Source organism: Dasypus novemcinctus, chromosome 4, assembly GCF_030445035.2.
Source record: "Dasypus novemcinctus isolate mDasNov1 chromosome 4, mDasNov1.1.hap2, whole genome shotgun sequence".
NCBI classification, from domain to species: Eukaryota; Metazoa; Chordata; class Mammalia; order Cingulata; family Dasypodidae; genus Dasypus; species Dasypus novemcinctus.
The window spans coordinates 53,359,641-53,373,153 of NC_080676.1; the positions used below are offsets into that span (position 1 = coordinate 53,359,641).

At 36.2% G+C, this 13,513-nt stretch overlaps 1 protein-coding gene across 1 annotated transcript in view; it reads left to right on the forward strand.

Annotated features, from left to right (window-relative positions):
• Positions 1-13,513, forward strand: part of PIK3CA (phosphatidylinositol-4,5-bisphosphate 3-kinase catalytic subunit alpha) — an 80,772-nt gene that overhangs the window by 26,547 nt on the left and 40,712 nt on the right. The window contains exon 2 of the mRNA XM_058295368.1: positions 7,948-8,016. The gene's annotated coding sequence lies outside the window, so the exon portion shown is untranslated. The remainder of the gene's footprint in view (positions 1-7,947; positions 8,017-13,513) is intronic.

The following is a 13,513-nucleotide window of genomic DNA, read 5'->3' on the forward strand; positions in this document are numbered from 1 at the left end:
GCTTAATTATCTTTGCATCTGAGTTTGTCTTCCCACAAGTTTCAAATAATCTTTGTAATAACTTTCACCTATGAGAGGATTAGTTCAAGTTATTTTCCTAGAGCCTTCAGTCTTTCTGATCCAATCTTGACTGCCTGCTAAGTCTGTTTCACAGCTGTTTTGGAAATTCTCTACACCTACTTCCTGTGTCGGATCCTTAATTTCCTGTGCCCGGTCCCTTCATGGTTTATTTCCTCATTTTACAGGATCCTGTCCTCTAGGGCAGGGATTCTTAATGAAGGGTCTATGAGCTTGAATTGAAATTCAAAAAAACACTATTCTTGTGGAAATGTGTTGGTGCGGGTGTGATATATTTATTAAATAATACATGGTATTATTTAATGGTATAGTGTGGACGTGGTAAGGAGTCCATGGAACAAAAAAGATTAAGAACCTCTGTTCTAGTGGCTTCTTGCAAAGAGATAACTGATAGGTAAATTTCATGAGATTTTACATACCCGAATATGTCATATTCTCTTCCTATACTTATATTTTAGGAGAGTATAGAATTGTAGTGAAAATTATTTTTACTCAGAATTTTTAAAGTATTGCTCAAATATTGTATAGCTTCCAGTTTTTTTCCTTAGGGGTCCAATTTCATTATGGTTCCTGATCTTTTTTTTTTTCTTTCTTTTTTCCTTATTTTTTCCTCACTGGGAGTAATTGTCTTATTACATACCTGATATTCTCAAGTTTTATGGAAATGTACCTTGATATATGTCTTTTTTCACTGATTGTGCTGAGCATTTAATAGGTCCTTACTTTCTGCAGTCTTACATCTTTAATTATTGGAAAAATTTTTGCCTTATTTTTTTAATAGTTTTCTCCCCTCTGTTTTCACTGATCTTTCTGTAACTCTCATTAGTCAGATATTAGACCACTTGGATTGCTTTTCTAATTTTTTACCTATTGCTCATCTCTGTTTTGCTTCTGCTTTCTGTAAATTGCCTTGGCTTTAACTCAAAACTTTTATTGAGTTTTTTTTTTTTCCCCAGCACTTTCTTAATCATTGTTCTTTTTCTTATTCTCTGTTCTTTTTCTTATTAGTTCCTCTCCTTGTTAAGGATGCAATATTTCCTCTTAGAGTATTTTAATTACATTTTCTTTGACATTCTTCTGCCTCATCATTTTGTTTTCTCAACAGTTCTATTTTATTTTAGTCTCTGTCTTTAGTATTGGAAACTTTCCTCAAATGCATAACGATTCTTGGCTGTCATTGATATTTAAAGGCATTAAACCTTGATAGGAAGCTCTAGGTTTGAGGACAGAGCTCTTGTCTGTAGGTAAACTGTGCTGCAGGAAATTCTTAAATGACATTATCTTTTTAAAAATCAAATTGTTTTCCAGAAAAGTTTGCATTCCTACTAACAATCTTAGAGTGCTATCTCTGAAATAACAGGGTTTCATCAAGCTTGAGTTTTTTACAAATTGATAGGTGAAAATTGGCAATGTGCCACTGTTTTGTTTTGCATTTCTTAAAGTTTTGCATTTTTTTATTATGATTTTCTTAAGTTTACTGAACATTTATATTTCTTTTCCTGCAAACTACGTATTTATAACCTTTTCTTATACATCTTTTTTTTACTGATTGGTCTGTGCTATTTGTAAGTTATAAAAAGTAACCCTATTATATATGTTTCAAATAAGTTTTGCCCATTATCTTCAGTTGGGTTTATGGTACTTTTCCTTTACCAAACTCTTACTTTTATTTAAAATAGTTAGATTTATCAATCTTTTTTCCAAAATGCAAGTTCCTAGACATCAACCAACAACTAAACTTAAAAACAAACGTCTGAGCAGTCAGGCCTGCTATGTAAACTCTTGTCTGCACACATTATGACCGAGCCTTTTACCCATAAGTATTTACCAAGAAAAATAAAAGCATATGTACAAACGCACATACACAAACTGGTATAATAATCATAAAAATTTTGTTTATAGTACCCCAAAACAGGAAACAACCCATATATTCAACAACTGGAGAATTAATAAACAGTATATTTTGAAATACTACTTAGTGATTAAAAAGAACTACTTATAGATTAACGTGAGTGAATCTCGAAAGCAGTAAGTGTAATTCCATGAAACCCAACAAAACTATAGTGACAAATCAGAATGTGATTGCCTCTGGTCAAAGTGAGAAATTAATTGGAAAAGAGCTTGAAGAAATGTTCTCAGGTAATAGAATTGTTGAATATCTTGTTTAGTGTGATGGTTGTATGGGTTTAAAAAGTTGTCAGAAGTCAGCAAACTTAATACTTAAGGTACATGCAGTTCATCATGTATTAATTATACTTCAACTTAAAGTAATAACTACATAGGAACATTGAAATGAAGAGTAGACTTAAGTGGAAATAAATACTTAAGAAGAATATATTGTAAAGATGTCACTTCTGCCTAAATTATTAGTTAAAGTGATCTCAGTCAAAATACCAACAAGTTTTTCTTTAATTTTGGTTTTTGAAGTTAGCAAAATAATTCTAAAGCTCATCTGAAATTATAAGTGAGGTTTTATGAACCTCTGAAGAGACTGTAGGGAAGATATTGGAGTTGAATGTAAGGGAAGAGTATGATTGAAATGGCAGCAAGTGGGAAGTGGACTTGGCCCAGTGATTAGGGCATCCGCCTACCACATGGGAGGTCCGCGGTTCAAACCCCGGGCCTCCTTGACCCGTGTGGAGCTGGAGTGCCCTGCCACGCAGGGGAGCCCCACGCGCAAGGAGTGCGCCCCATAAGGAGAGCCGCCCAGCACGAAAGGAAGTGCAGCCTGCCCAGGAATGGTGCCGCACACACAGAGAGCTGACACAGCAAGATGACGCAACAAAAAGAAACACAGATTCCCCTGCTGGTGACAACAGAAGCGGAAAAAGAAGATGGACGCAACAAATAGACACAGAGAACAGACAACCAGGGTGGAGGGGGAGGGGAGAGAAATAAATAAATAAATCTTTAAAATAAAAAAATTAAAAAAATAAAAAAGAAATGGCAGCAAGTGGGAATAACAGTAGAAGAAAGGTCATGGACCCTATTTACAAAGGCAAAGAGAACTGTAAAGGGAGATTGATCCAATAAGATTACAGCTTGGAGTGTAGGAAAGAGAGTATAAGGGTGAAGAATAGTTGTGATGATGGTGAGAGTTTGAGTCTGAGCTGAATTCTGTAGATACGAGAGATTCTACATACTTTTAAAATTGAGTACCAGTGTGATATGTGTTATAGATAGCAAATTCTAGTGACACTATGGATAATTAATTGCCTTTAGGGCTTTTTGTCTTCATACTGCTTACTTAACCTGCTGTGTTCTTCTCATTCTCTACCTGACATGAGTTCAATTTGTCCATCAAATGCTGCTCCCTCTCTCTGCCTCTCTCCCTCTCTCCTCCCTCTCTCTCTCTCTCAAAATCAGTATATTCAACCTTGTAGATTGTATGGGTAATACAGGTTGGCACTCTGTCCTTTCACCTTCATTTACCTACACATATTATTTCCCTTCTCTCTTCCATCATCCATACCTTCACTTCAACTATTGATGTCTTATAGACAGCAATTGCTTAATGAATGCTTGTTGAGTTAGAGACAAGGCAGTGCTCCATTTGAGAGCTCTTTAGGGTCTGCTCCAGTATAATGACAGAGAAGATTAAAAAGGTGATAAATATGAAGGAGATTTGGTGGGTAAAAGTCACATCATGCAAGAGAGGAGTTGAAAGCTCCAAAAGTTCTCACCTTGAAGATTGAGAGAGTAGTGAAGTGAAGAATGCTCACATTGAGTAATAAGTGCAGAGTGAGCTACCGACTGGTTAAAAGAGGTCATAAAAATATCATCGTAGGATATGACATTTATTGGGGAAATGGGGGGGGCAGCTTTAGTTAAATCATTCATAACATCAATATTTCCTCACCTTGTAATTTTTACCTTTTAATACATGAAGATATTTAAGATGAGATAAAATATGAACCTCAGAAGTTTTTTAACATTTAACATCATGGAAATAACCACTTTAGAATATTCTGTATGTATATTGCAATGTGTTTGTGTGTGTATTTTGTCCTTGGAAAATGACATTCTGATAGGACAGAAGAACAAAAGAGCAGTAGTGAAAATAGCTAGACTAAAAGTTGTTTTCCTGTCACCACACACTAGATATGGAGAGTAGTAAAAGCAGACAGATGGACAGTTCTGTTAGTTTGAAGTGTTCAGATAGAGAAAAGAGACATTCTGTTCCTTTTATTGAGAAAAGGAATTTCTAGGCTAAATTACTGGTTTCAGTAAAGGTTCTTATTCTGACCGAAGAAACTTTTTTTTTCTTTTCTCCTTGGAGATGACTCATGCCCTTTTCAGAATTTTGCTTTTGTGGAAACTAAAGTGCAGTCATAAATACAGCACTGTTATTTGGAACTTAGTACTACTGATACTATTGTGAGTAGACTAGTGATGGGTAAGGGTACTAGTATTGAAAACCCAGTGGTAACAAAGGAACCAAGCACAAATTTTAATTAGCTGATTCCAGAGAAGTGAGTTTAATGGCTTATTTAAATAACCAGTTTAAAGGTTTTTGTCCATTGATAAATTTTGTAAAGAAGCATTTTAACTTATTGAATTTTTATTAAGTAATTTATGCTTAACAGTATGCCTTGGGTGGTCCACTAAGATGCATTGAGCATCAGTAAATAAAAATGGAAATATTCTACTTAATGATCACTTATGTTGCTGTTTATATACACACGTGTGCCATATCAGTTTGTCATTTTCATTCCTCTTCATTTTAAGGTGGTACTAACTATAATTTGCAAGATACTTACCTTATATGTTGTACTAACAAAGTATAGGTGAACAGTAAATGTTTGAAAGGGCAAAGTAAAGACCATCTACTAATCACTCTCTCTCATCATTAAGTAAATTCTCAAGTACATTACCCATATTGTATTGGTTATAAAGAATGCTTTTTTAAAAAATATATATATGTTTACATGGATCCATACTGTTGTTGCTGTCATTCATGGGACTTCTCTTCACAATATCTTGACTATGTGACACTTATGCTGAAATTAAGCTACCGTCTCTCTGATTGCATTTCTGGGAGATCTGTATTCCTTTACTTGACACTATGTTCTTTTACTTGCCAAACAGTCAGCTATCTTGCATTACTTCAAGTTTTACTGTAGTGAGATAATCGTTTTACCAGAAAGCAAATGCTGAAGGATGATAAATCACTAAGTTGGTCAATAATTGCTTGCAATGGAGATTTTTGCGATTACTAATGTACTAATACTATTCTGTTATTGTGAGAAAAAGAGGAAGATGGCAAATGATTGCATCAGATTTTGTGTTTTTGTTTGGTCTTTTTCATTGAAAGAGCAGAATATTTTTAAAATCAGGTTTCTCCTTTATTTCATATCTTTCATCCAATGTTTTAACATCCTCCTGAATGTATTGTTACCTGTGGATAGATTTGGGTAATAGTCACTGAATGAATAACTCAGTGTTGTATAGTCATAGAGTATGTTTGAAGAAGAGGAAGCATTTTTGCAAGTAGTTCTTGATGGATTTGTATGATTAAGATAAGTAAAATTGGGAAAATGTGTTTTGGCCAATAAAGTTGGCATGTGAATGAGCAGGTTAAGGAAAGGCATTAAGTGATCAACTTAACATGAAATAAAATTTCAATGTGCTATACAGTGTGTACTTTGTATCTATTTGTAAGAATGCCAGTAATATATCAATAGATATGGTATAAAGGGAGAGAGATTATAATAGCCTCTAAGAAAGGAAATCAGATCAAGGACATTGACTGAGATTGTGATGTTGAGGCAAAAGGACAATAGCAAGGGTAGATAAAAGAACTAGACAAAAATGTCTACGGGCCTAAGTATTGATATGATAAGCTAGGATGCTCATTACATCTTGGCCAGATTTTTTTCCCAGTGCCTAATCTAGGCCTGTTGTATATTAAATACATTGTGAACTAAAATATTTTTTCATACACTTATGCTTAACTAGGTGATGCAGCCCTTAAGGATTTATGCCTTGTTTTGCACAAAATTCTAAAAGCAAGGTTCTCCTGTATTTTTTTTTTAAGATTAATTCTTTTAATTTATTTCTCTTCCCTTCCCCTTCCCTCTCCTCCCTCCCCCCCCCCCAGTTGTCTACTCTCTGAATCCATTCGCTGTGTATTCTTCTGTGTCCGTTTCTATTCTTGCAGCGGCTTGGGAATCTGTGTTTCTTTTTGTTGCTTCATCTTGCTGCGTTAGCTTTCTGTGTGTAGCGCCACTCCTGGGCAGGCTGCACTTTCTTTCGCACTCGGCAGCTCTCCTTACGGGGCACACTCCTTGTGCGTGGGGCTCCCCTACGCCGGGGACACCCCTACACAGGGACACCCCTGCGTGGCACAGCACTCCTTGCGTGCATCAGTGTTGCGTGTGGGCCAGCTCCACACGGGTCCAGGCGGACCTCCCATGTGTAGGCGGATGCTCTATCCATTGAGCCAAGTCCACTTCCCTGTATTTTTTTGTAAAAGTTAATTGGATAACATGTTTCCACAGTACATACTACTAAAATTGGAATAACAGAATACTCTATCATGACCCCTGTGCAAAGTTGACACACACAGTTAAGGGAGTACTCTATATATTTAAGCTAACCTTTTTTTTTTAACTTTATTCATATATCAGCAGGTTATTTTCCTGCTGCAAAGTAAATTGGTGGAATCCATTTACACCTCCTCCTTAGTCTGTCAGTATTGGCAGAATCACCCCCTTGATCCCTGCAGCACAGTCCAGATCTTGTCATTTGAATTTGAAAATATTGTCTTTGCAGCATCCAATTAGGACATGATTTATCAATATCTACTTTGTTTATTCATTTTGCCTGGTAGTAGGTCATCTTGGGCACAGACACCATAGTTTCAGTTTATGACACTTAGCCTCAGAAAGCAGGGAAATCTATTGAAGACACTAAATCATGATGGAGCTTTATGATTGGTCCCTCATTCTCTTCCCCCACATCAGTTTGATCTTCTGACATATCCAGATAAATCTGTCAAGTTTTGAATGTTGAGTTGATCAAAAATTAAAATAATACTCTATAGCAAAGAGGCCTTCAAGAAAGCATATCTGGATGCAATTAGATAAATATATTCTGTGTCTGCTAGTATCCTAAATAGATTTGCTAGTTTCATCTTTATTGGACTGGACTGGATTGTGAAATCAAACTTCTGGTTCTCTAAGGACACAACTTGCCTTTTGTTTTGTGCAAGGAAGAAACAGCAATTGGTTCTATTACACTGAAACTTGTAGCTGACCCAGATTTCTCTTTATTTGTGATGGCAGTATAAAGTTGGTATGCAGATCTCACCTTTTCTTCGTTGTTGAGAAAGACCATAAGGTTTATCAGTGAGATGCAGAAAAGTTTTAATATGTCTAGACACTAGAGTGGTACCAGCAGAAGTAGTATTAACATTGACTAAATTGTGTCCTCATCCCATGATTCAAGTTAATAAGATAGCTGCTCATTCTTGATGAAGAAAAGACTAAAGGAAATACTGTTTTCCAACAGGTCACCCACCCTCACCAATAGTAGCAGGAAGACTTGAAAAGAAGACTGTTGAGGTATTCAATGAAGGCATTAAGCTATTACAGAAAAAATATATATAGAAAATAAAAGGAAAAGCCATTCAATAAAATTCAGAGAGAAAAGTTCTCATTCCTGATGGCTTACACATATCTTGCCTTCAACTTGTTTATCTTAGGTCATTAAAAGAATCAGGTCAAGGGAACTGGAAGACATGTTGTTAATGTTATTTTTTTCTGGATTCTTTAATTAAGATGCTTAATCTAGATCTTCTTAAACTCTTTAATGAACTCATTAGCTGGGCTCTAGCTGATATACTCTTTGTCTCTTCTTTCTCCTTAGATCACTAGCAGCCAGAAAACAACTATTTTGCAAGTCAGCCAAGTCCAGAATGGTTTTAGCTTCATTATGGTAAGAAAGGGTGAAGTTCTTTTTGGTGAAACCTCCAGGCATTTGAAAGAAAAAGATGAGTGTGTCGGTTTTTAATACTAGTTTAATATGAAAAGTAGAACCTTTTATACTTTTTTCTCAACTGGATCCATCAGTCAAGAAAAGAACAATGCATGGTTGACATCATCTTTGAAATTCCAGATGTTAGAGGGATCTTTTGAAGTATTTGGGATAAAAGTCTCATCATTTGTAAAGAGATATTACAAAGGACTATGAGCCCTGTTTTTTTGGTTATCATTGGTAATAAGTTTAGTAATAAACTTTTACTTGTTGTAAAATGTTAAACTTTCAGGACCTTTGTGTTCATGGGAGCTAGAATTTTTGCTTAGCAGGTTAATTGGAGTAACATTTCAAAAGTCCCTCTACATGTTACCTTTCCTTTACTGTAGGCTGTTCTTCCTTACTGGACTGGTCCCTTCATTGATCTCAGACCAGTTAAATTGTCATCAAGGCAGTCGGGTGCATAATTAGGCTTTGGTTTTTACTCTCTTATTGAAGTATACTGTTGGCCTTTAAATGTGGATACAGCTCCCCAAACTTAAATACCTTAGGGTTGTTTTGCTCTTTATATGAAAAATACCGCTTTGCAGCTATTTTTATAGAGAGAAAATCTTTTTTTTTTCCCATAAAAATTACCCCACACATACATTATAGCAAATTTCCTTTTTAGAAATTACTATTTCAAAGTTCTAAATTAGGGTCTGGTATCTTTTTAAAGCATTGCTTCAGTGATCCAAATAGTGTCTTAAGGAATGAAGGCGATCTAGCAAGGTACTATCTACCATCTCCTTAAAACAAGCCTGAGATAAAAAAGTTCTGGCCCCTTCTTAGATACATGAGTCTAGATCGCCTTGATTCAGTAGATAAGAAAGGGGAAACTTTTTATTGAATTTGCTCTGTGCTCCAAGCACTATGCTAAGGACTTTACCTGTATTATCTCACTTAATTCTTATGACATCACTATGAAGTAGAAACTATTTTTATTAATCTTTTGCAGAAAAGGAAACTGCCTAAAAATGAGTCCAGCTCTTCTAAGGAAAGCTTTAAGAATTGCATAACTCTCCCCAGGGTCAGTGGAATAGAGGAACATGGTGCACTGATCTAAACCAGAGTAAAAACACTTACTGTACCATTTCTCCTGTCCTTAGGACTAGACTGAGTTCATATATGTTGTTTTCTTTGCTACTAAATAATACCATATTTGGAAGAATCTAGAGGTTTCCAAACTTTTTCAAAGACAAAATATTAATTTTATTCATTTGAAATGTTAGCCATTCATTTAGTTCCATATTTCAGTGTCATAATTTACCAAAAACTGTTTTTTTATCTTAAAAAGCTGGTAGTGTTTCTAGAATTGCCTAATTTATAATTTACTTCTGACTGACTGCTGCTTATTAATGTAAAATTATGATACTCTGTCTTATTCTCTTGAAGATAAGAAAATAAATATTTATTGGAAAACTGTCACTGTAGAATCTTTTATATCCTATTAAATTGTAGAAATTATGAAATATTTCTTGTATTTTTCACATTGCTTGACTATTCACCTTTCCTCCTCCTTCTTTTCTAGCCTTTACTTTTATCTATTAATGGTCAGTCTCTTTTTGAGCTTAAATCTTAAGAAATGTTCATTTGTCCTTTCACACTAAAATTTGAATTTTTAAAATCAACTAGAGAAACTTAATGACTACACATTTTGAAATATGATAGATTCTTTATATATTTATATAAAATACAGAATTTAATATTCATGATTTATCTAAAATCTAAGATTAAGTATTTAATAATCTGCTCTATAATTCACTTCATTAGTGGTTCTTATGTTTACCACATTTGATTTTGGTACTCACACTGCATCCTTAAGGTACTTTAATAAAATTCTAGTACACATTTATTAGTAACTAAAAGTCTACATTGCATAGACATTACTGACCTAGACCTTCTTTGGAATAATTGTCATTAATGTTTTTTAATACATTACATAGACTCTCCTTGATCCCATCCATGGGCCTCATGTTTGGGAACCCTTGTCTTATATAATGCATTAAATCTCCAAAATGTGTTTTCATAGCACTGTGACTTTAATAGTAAAAATAAATTGCAGCCTCCTAAAGGACTTTGAATTTTCTGCATACTGGTCATGAGAACTTGTTTTCTACCAAGTTGTAAAGACCATTCTCACTAAAAGTATGAGTTAAATCTGTTTTCTCATGGTCAGCTTGTATAGGTCAGTGAAGGACAGCACTTTAAAAGAAATGGATAATATGCCTCCTTCCAAAGCTAGTGTATATCACAGCTGTGCCTTTGGACACACTCCAACAACAACTCAGTGACTCTTAGAGGAAGAGAATTTTCGAGGCCCCAGCTGGGGCTCAGAGAATTATATTGAAAGACCCTTGCTTCCCATGCTGCATTTCCACTGCTGTGAAATTTGTTTAAGATTATGCTTCTCATCCTTCAAATCCAATTGTTCTCTGTGTACCTTTGATTTTCCTTTACAAGGTGTCATCATCCATCTCCTTTCTGTTCTTCTTGCTGCCTCTCTTTATTTAGGCCCTTGTTACATTTTCCCTGGAATCATTTAAATAACTAGTTTTCCTAGTTACATTGCTATGCTCTTGGGTTATAAAGACAAAAATAAAAAATGGACCTTATTCTGAAAAAGTTCACAGTCTAACAGGAAATCAAACATGATGTAGATAATTTTCTTAGGAGTGTTTTAAGATACAGTCACAGAAATATGTGTAAAAGGTCATAGTAACATTAAGAAAGGGAATAATTAACTCTGGAAGTACTTAAAGTAACTTTCAAGGACAGTAATCAGACAATAGAATTATTAACCCAGATTTTAATCATTTGTTTCTGTAGCAAGTATAGAGGGACATTTTTTTTCTGTTCTAAATTAGACTAAAGATTCATTGTAAAAACAAAAAGGAAAGTTCATTTTTATTTTCTAGTTGATAAGTAAATAAATGTTGACCTCTCTGAGAATGAGGATGGAAAATATCTCATCAACATATATTTAAATATACACGTGTGAATATATCAGTTAAAAATAAAAAACAGGGAAGTGGATATGGCTCAGGAATTGGACTTCTGTCTACCATATGGGAGGCCCCAGGGCCTCCTGGAGAAGGTGTTCCAGGCCGGTGCAGGGAAGCAACTCAGTAAGATGATGACGCAATAGAAGAGAGTCTTGGGAGAGTCAAGGCGAGACGCAACAGAAACCAGGAACTGAGGTGGCACAAACGAAAGGGTACATCTCTCCCACATCAGAAGTCCCCAGGGGAGGTCCTGAGGATCGAATCCTGGTGATGACTAGAGGAGAAAACAAGAAGACAAAAAGAAACAGTCACGGAATATCACACAGTGAAAGGACACATACAGCAAAACAGCAGGATAGGGGGAAAAGGGGAGAGGAATGTTACTAATTTTTTTTTTTTAATTGAAAACAAATATTTTTAATCTGCTCATTCAGCAAACATTTATCCAGCTTCTATATTTGTGGAACATAGATATCTAGAAAATACAAACTGCATACTTTAGCACATTGTGACTAAGGTGATTTAAGCTGCCAATCCAGTCAGTTTAGATAGATTCCCTAAAGGCTAATGTAAGCTTCAAAATAGCTTACTGAGAAGCGGAATTGGCCCAGTGGATAGGGCGTCCGCCTAACACATGGGAGGTCTGCAGTTCAAACCCCGGGCCTCCTTGACCCGTGTGGAGCTGGCCCATGCGCAGTGCTGATGTGCACAAGGAGTGCTGTGCCACGCAGGGGTGTCCCCCGCGTAGGGGAACCCCACGCACAAAGAGTGCACCCCGTAAGGAGAGCCGCCCAATGCGAGGCAAGGTGCAGCCTGCCCAAGAATGATACCGCAGACCGGGAGAGCTGACACAACAAGATGACGCAACAAAAAGAAACACAGATTCCCGGTGCCGCCAGTAAAGATAGAAGCGGTCACAGAAGAACACACAGTGAATGGACACAGAGAGCAGACAACTGGCGGGGAAGGGGAGAGAAATTAAAAAAAAAAAAATAGCTTTCTTATTTTTAATGACTTTCTGATGCAGGTGTAATATTAATGATTTTTAAAAACTAAAATTAAAACTATATTTTTATAATTAACTCAGAAAAGGTCTCTACAAACTTAGGCTATGTTTCTGACCTCAGAATCCACAGTCAAGGAATAGTTTTCTATATTCCATCTTGGCTATATTGAATCCAGAGTGTCGTAACTTGATTTTGGTTGCCACAATTTTGAGCACATCCAGAAATGGCAAAGATGATGATGATAAACTATGTCACTTGAATTATGGTTGGAGGAATTGGGGGTAAAAGATTTAGGGAATATTCTAAGAGCTGTCAAGTATGTAAGGAGATAGAGAAGACAAAACTGATGGAAGTTACAATGAGGAAAATTTTTAAGAGTAACAATGTTTAGGAAATGCTTTAGAAGTGCTCCACCAAAAGTTCCATACCGAGTAGTAAACTCCCATCACTGTCCAATTAGATGATATCTGAGATGCTTTCCTATTTCAAGATTTTAACTTCACTGGATTAAAACTAATGTATTTTTTTAAAAAGACAAATAACACTTATTTGTGTAGGATTATGATTACAGGGACAGAGTTGGGAATTCACATTAGCTAATGTGTATTTATAAAATTATCCATTTGATAGCAGGTAATTCTGATAATTTTGGGGGGTGAGCAAACTTTTTCTGTAAAGGGCCAAATAGTAAATATTTTAAGTCTTGCAGGCTCTATGGTCTCTGTAGCATCTGCTCAACATTGCCATTGTAGGTAACACAAAAGCAACAATAGCTAATATTTAGTACAGTTTTATTGGCTGTGTTCCAATAAACTTTATTTACAAAAACAGGTGGTAAGCTGCATTTGGCCTGGGGGCTGTGGTTTACCAACCCTTGCCTTAAGCAATGAAATATGGAAACACAGTTCTAATATAAGTGGAGAAGAGTTTTAATTTAGGGATTAAAAAACAAGTCAAGACATCATTGTCTTCTAGGACTGAAAGGGTGCACATCAAATGTCAGAATAATGAATTGCCCAATGAATTAAGAAGTCTTCCATTACAAAGTTCAGGTGATCGGGAAACGGACTTGGCCCAGTGGTTAGGGTGTCCGTCTACCACATGGGAGGTCCGCGGTTCAAACCCCGGGCCTCCTTGACCCGTGTGGAGCTGGCCCACGTGCAGTGCTGATGCGCGCAAGGAGTGCCGTGCCACACAGGGGTGTCCCCCGCGTAGGGGAGCCCCACACGCAAGGAGTGCACCCCGTAAGGAGAGCAGCCCAGCGCGAAAGAAAGTGCAGCCTGCCCAGGAATGGCGCCGCCCACACTTCCCGTGCCGCTGACGACAACAGAGGCGGACAAAGAAACAAGACGCAGCATATAGACACAGAGGACAAGGGGGGTGGGTATTAAATAAATAAATCTAAAA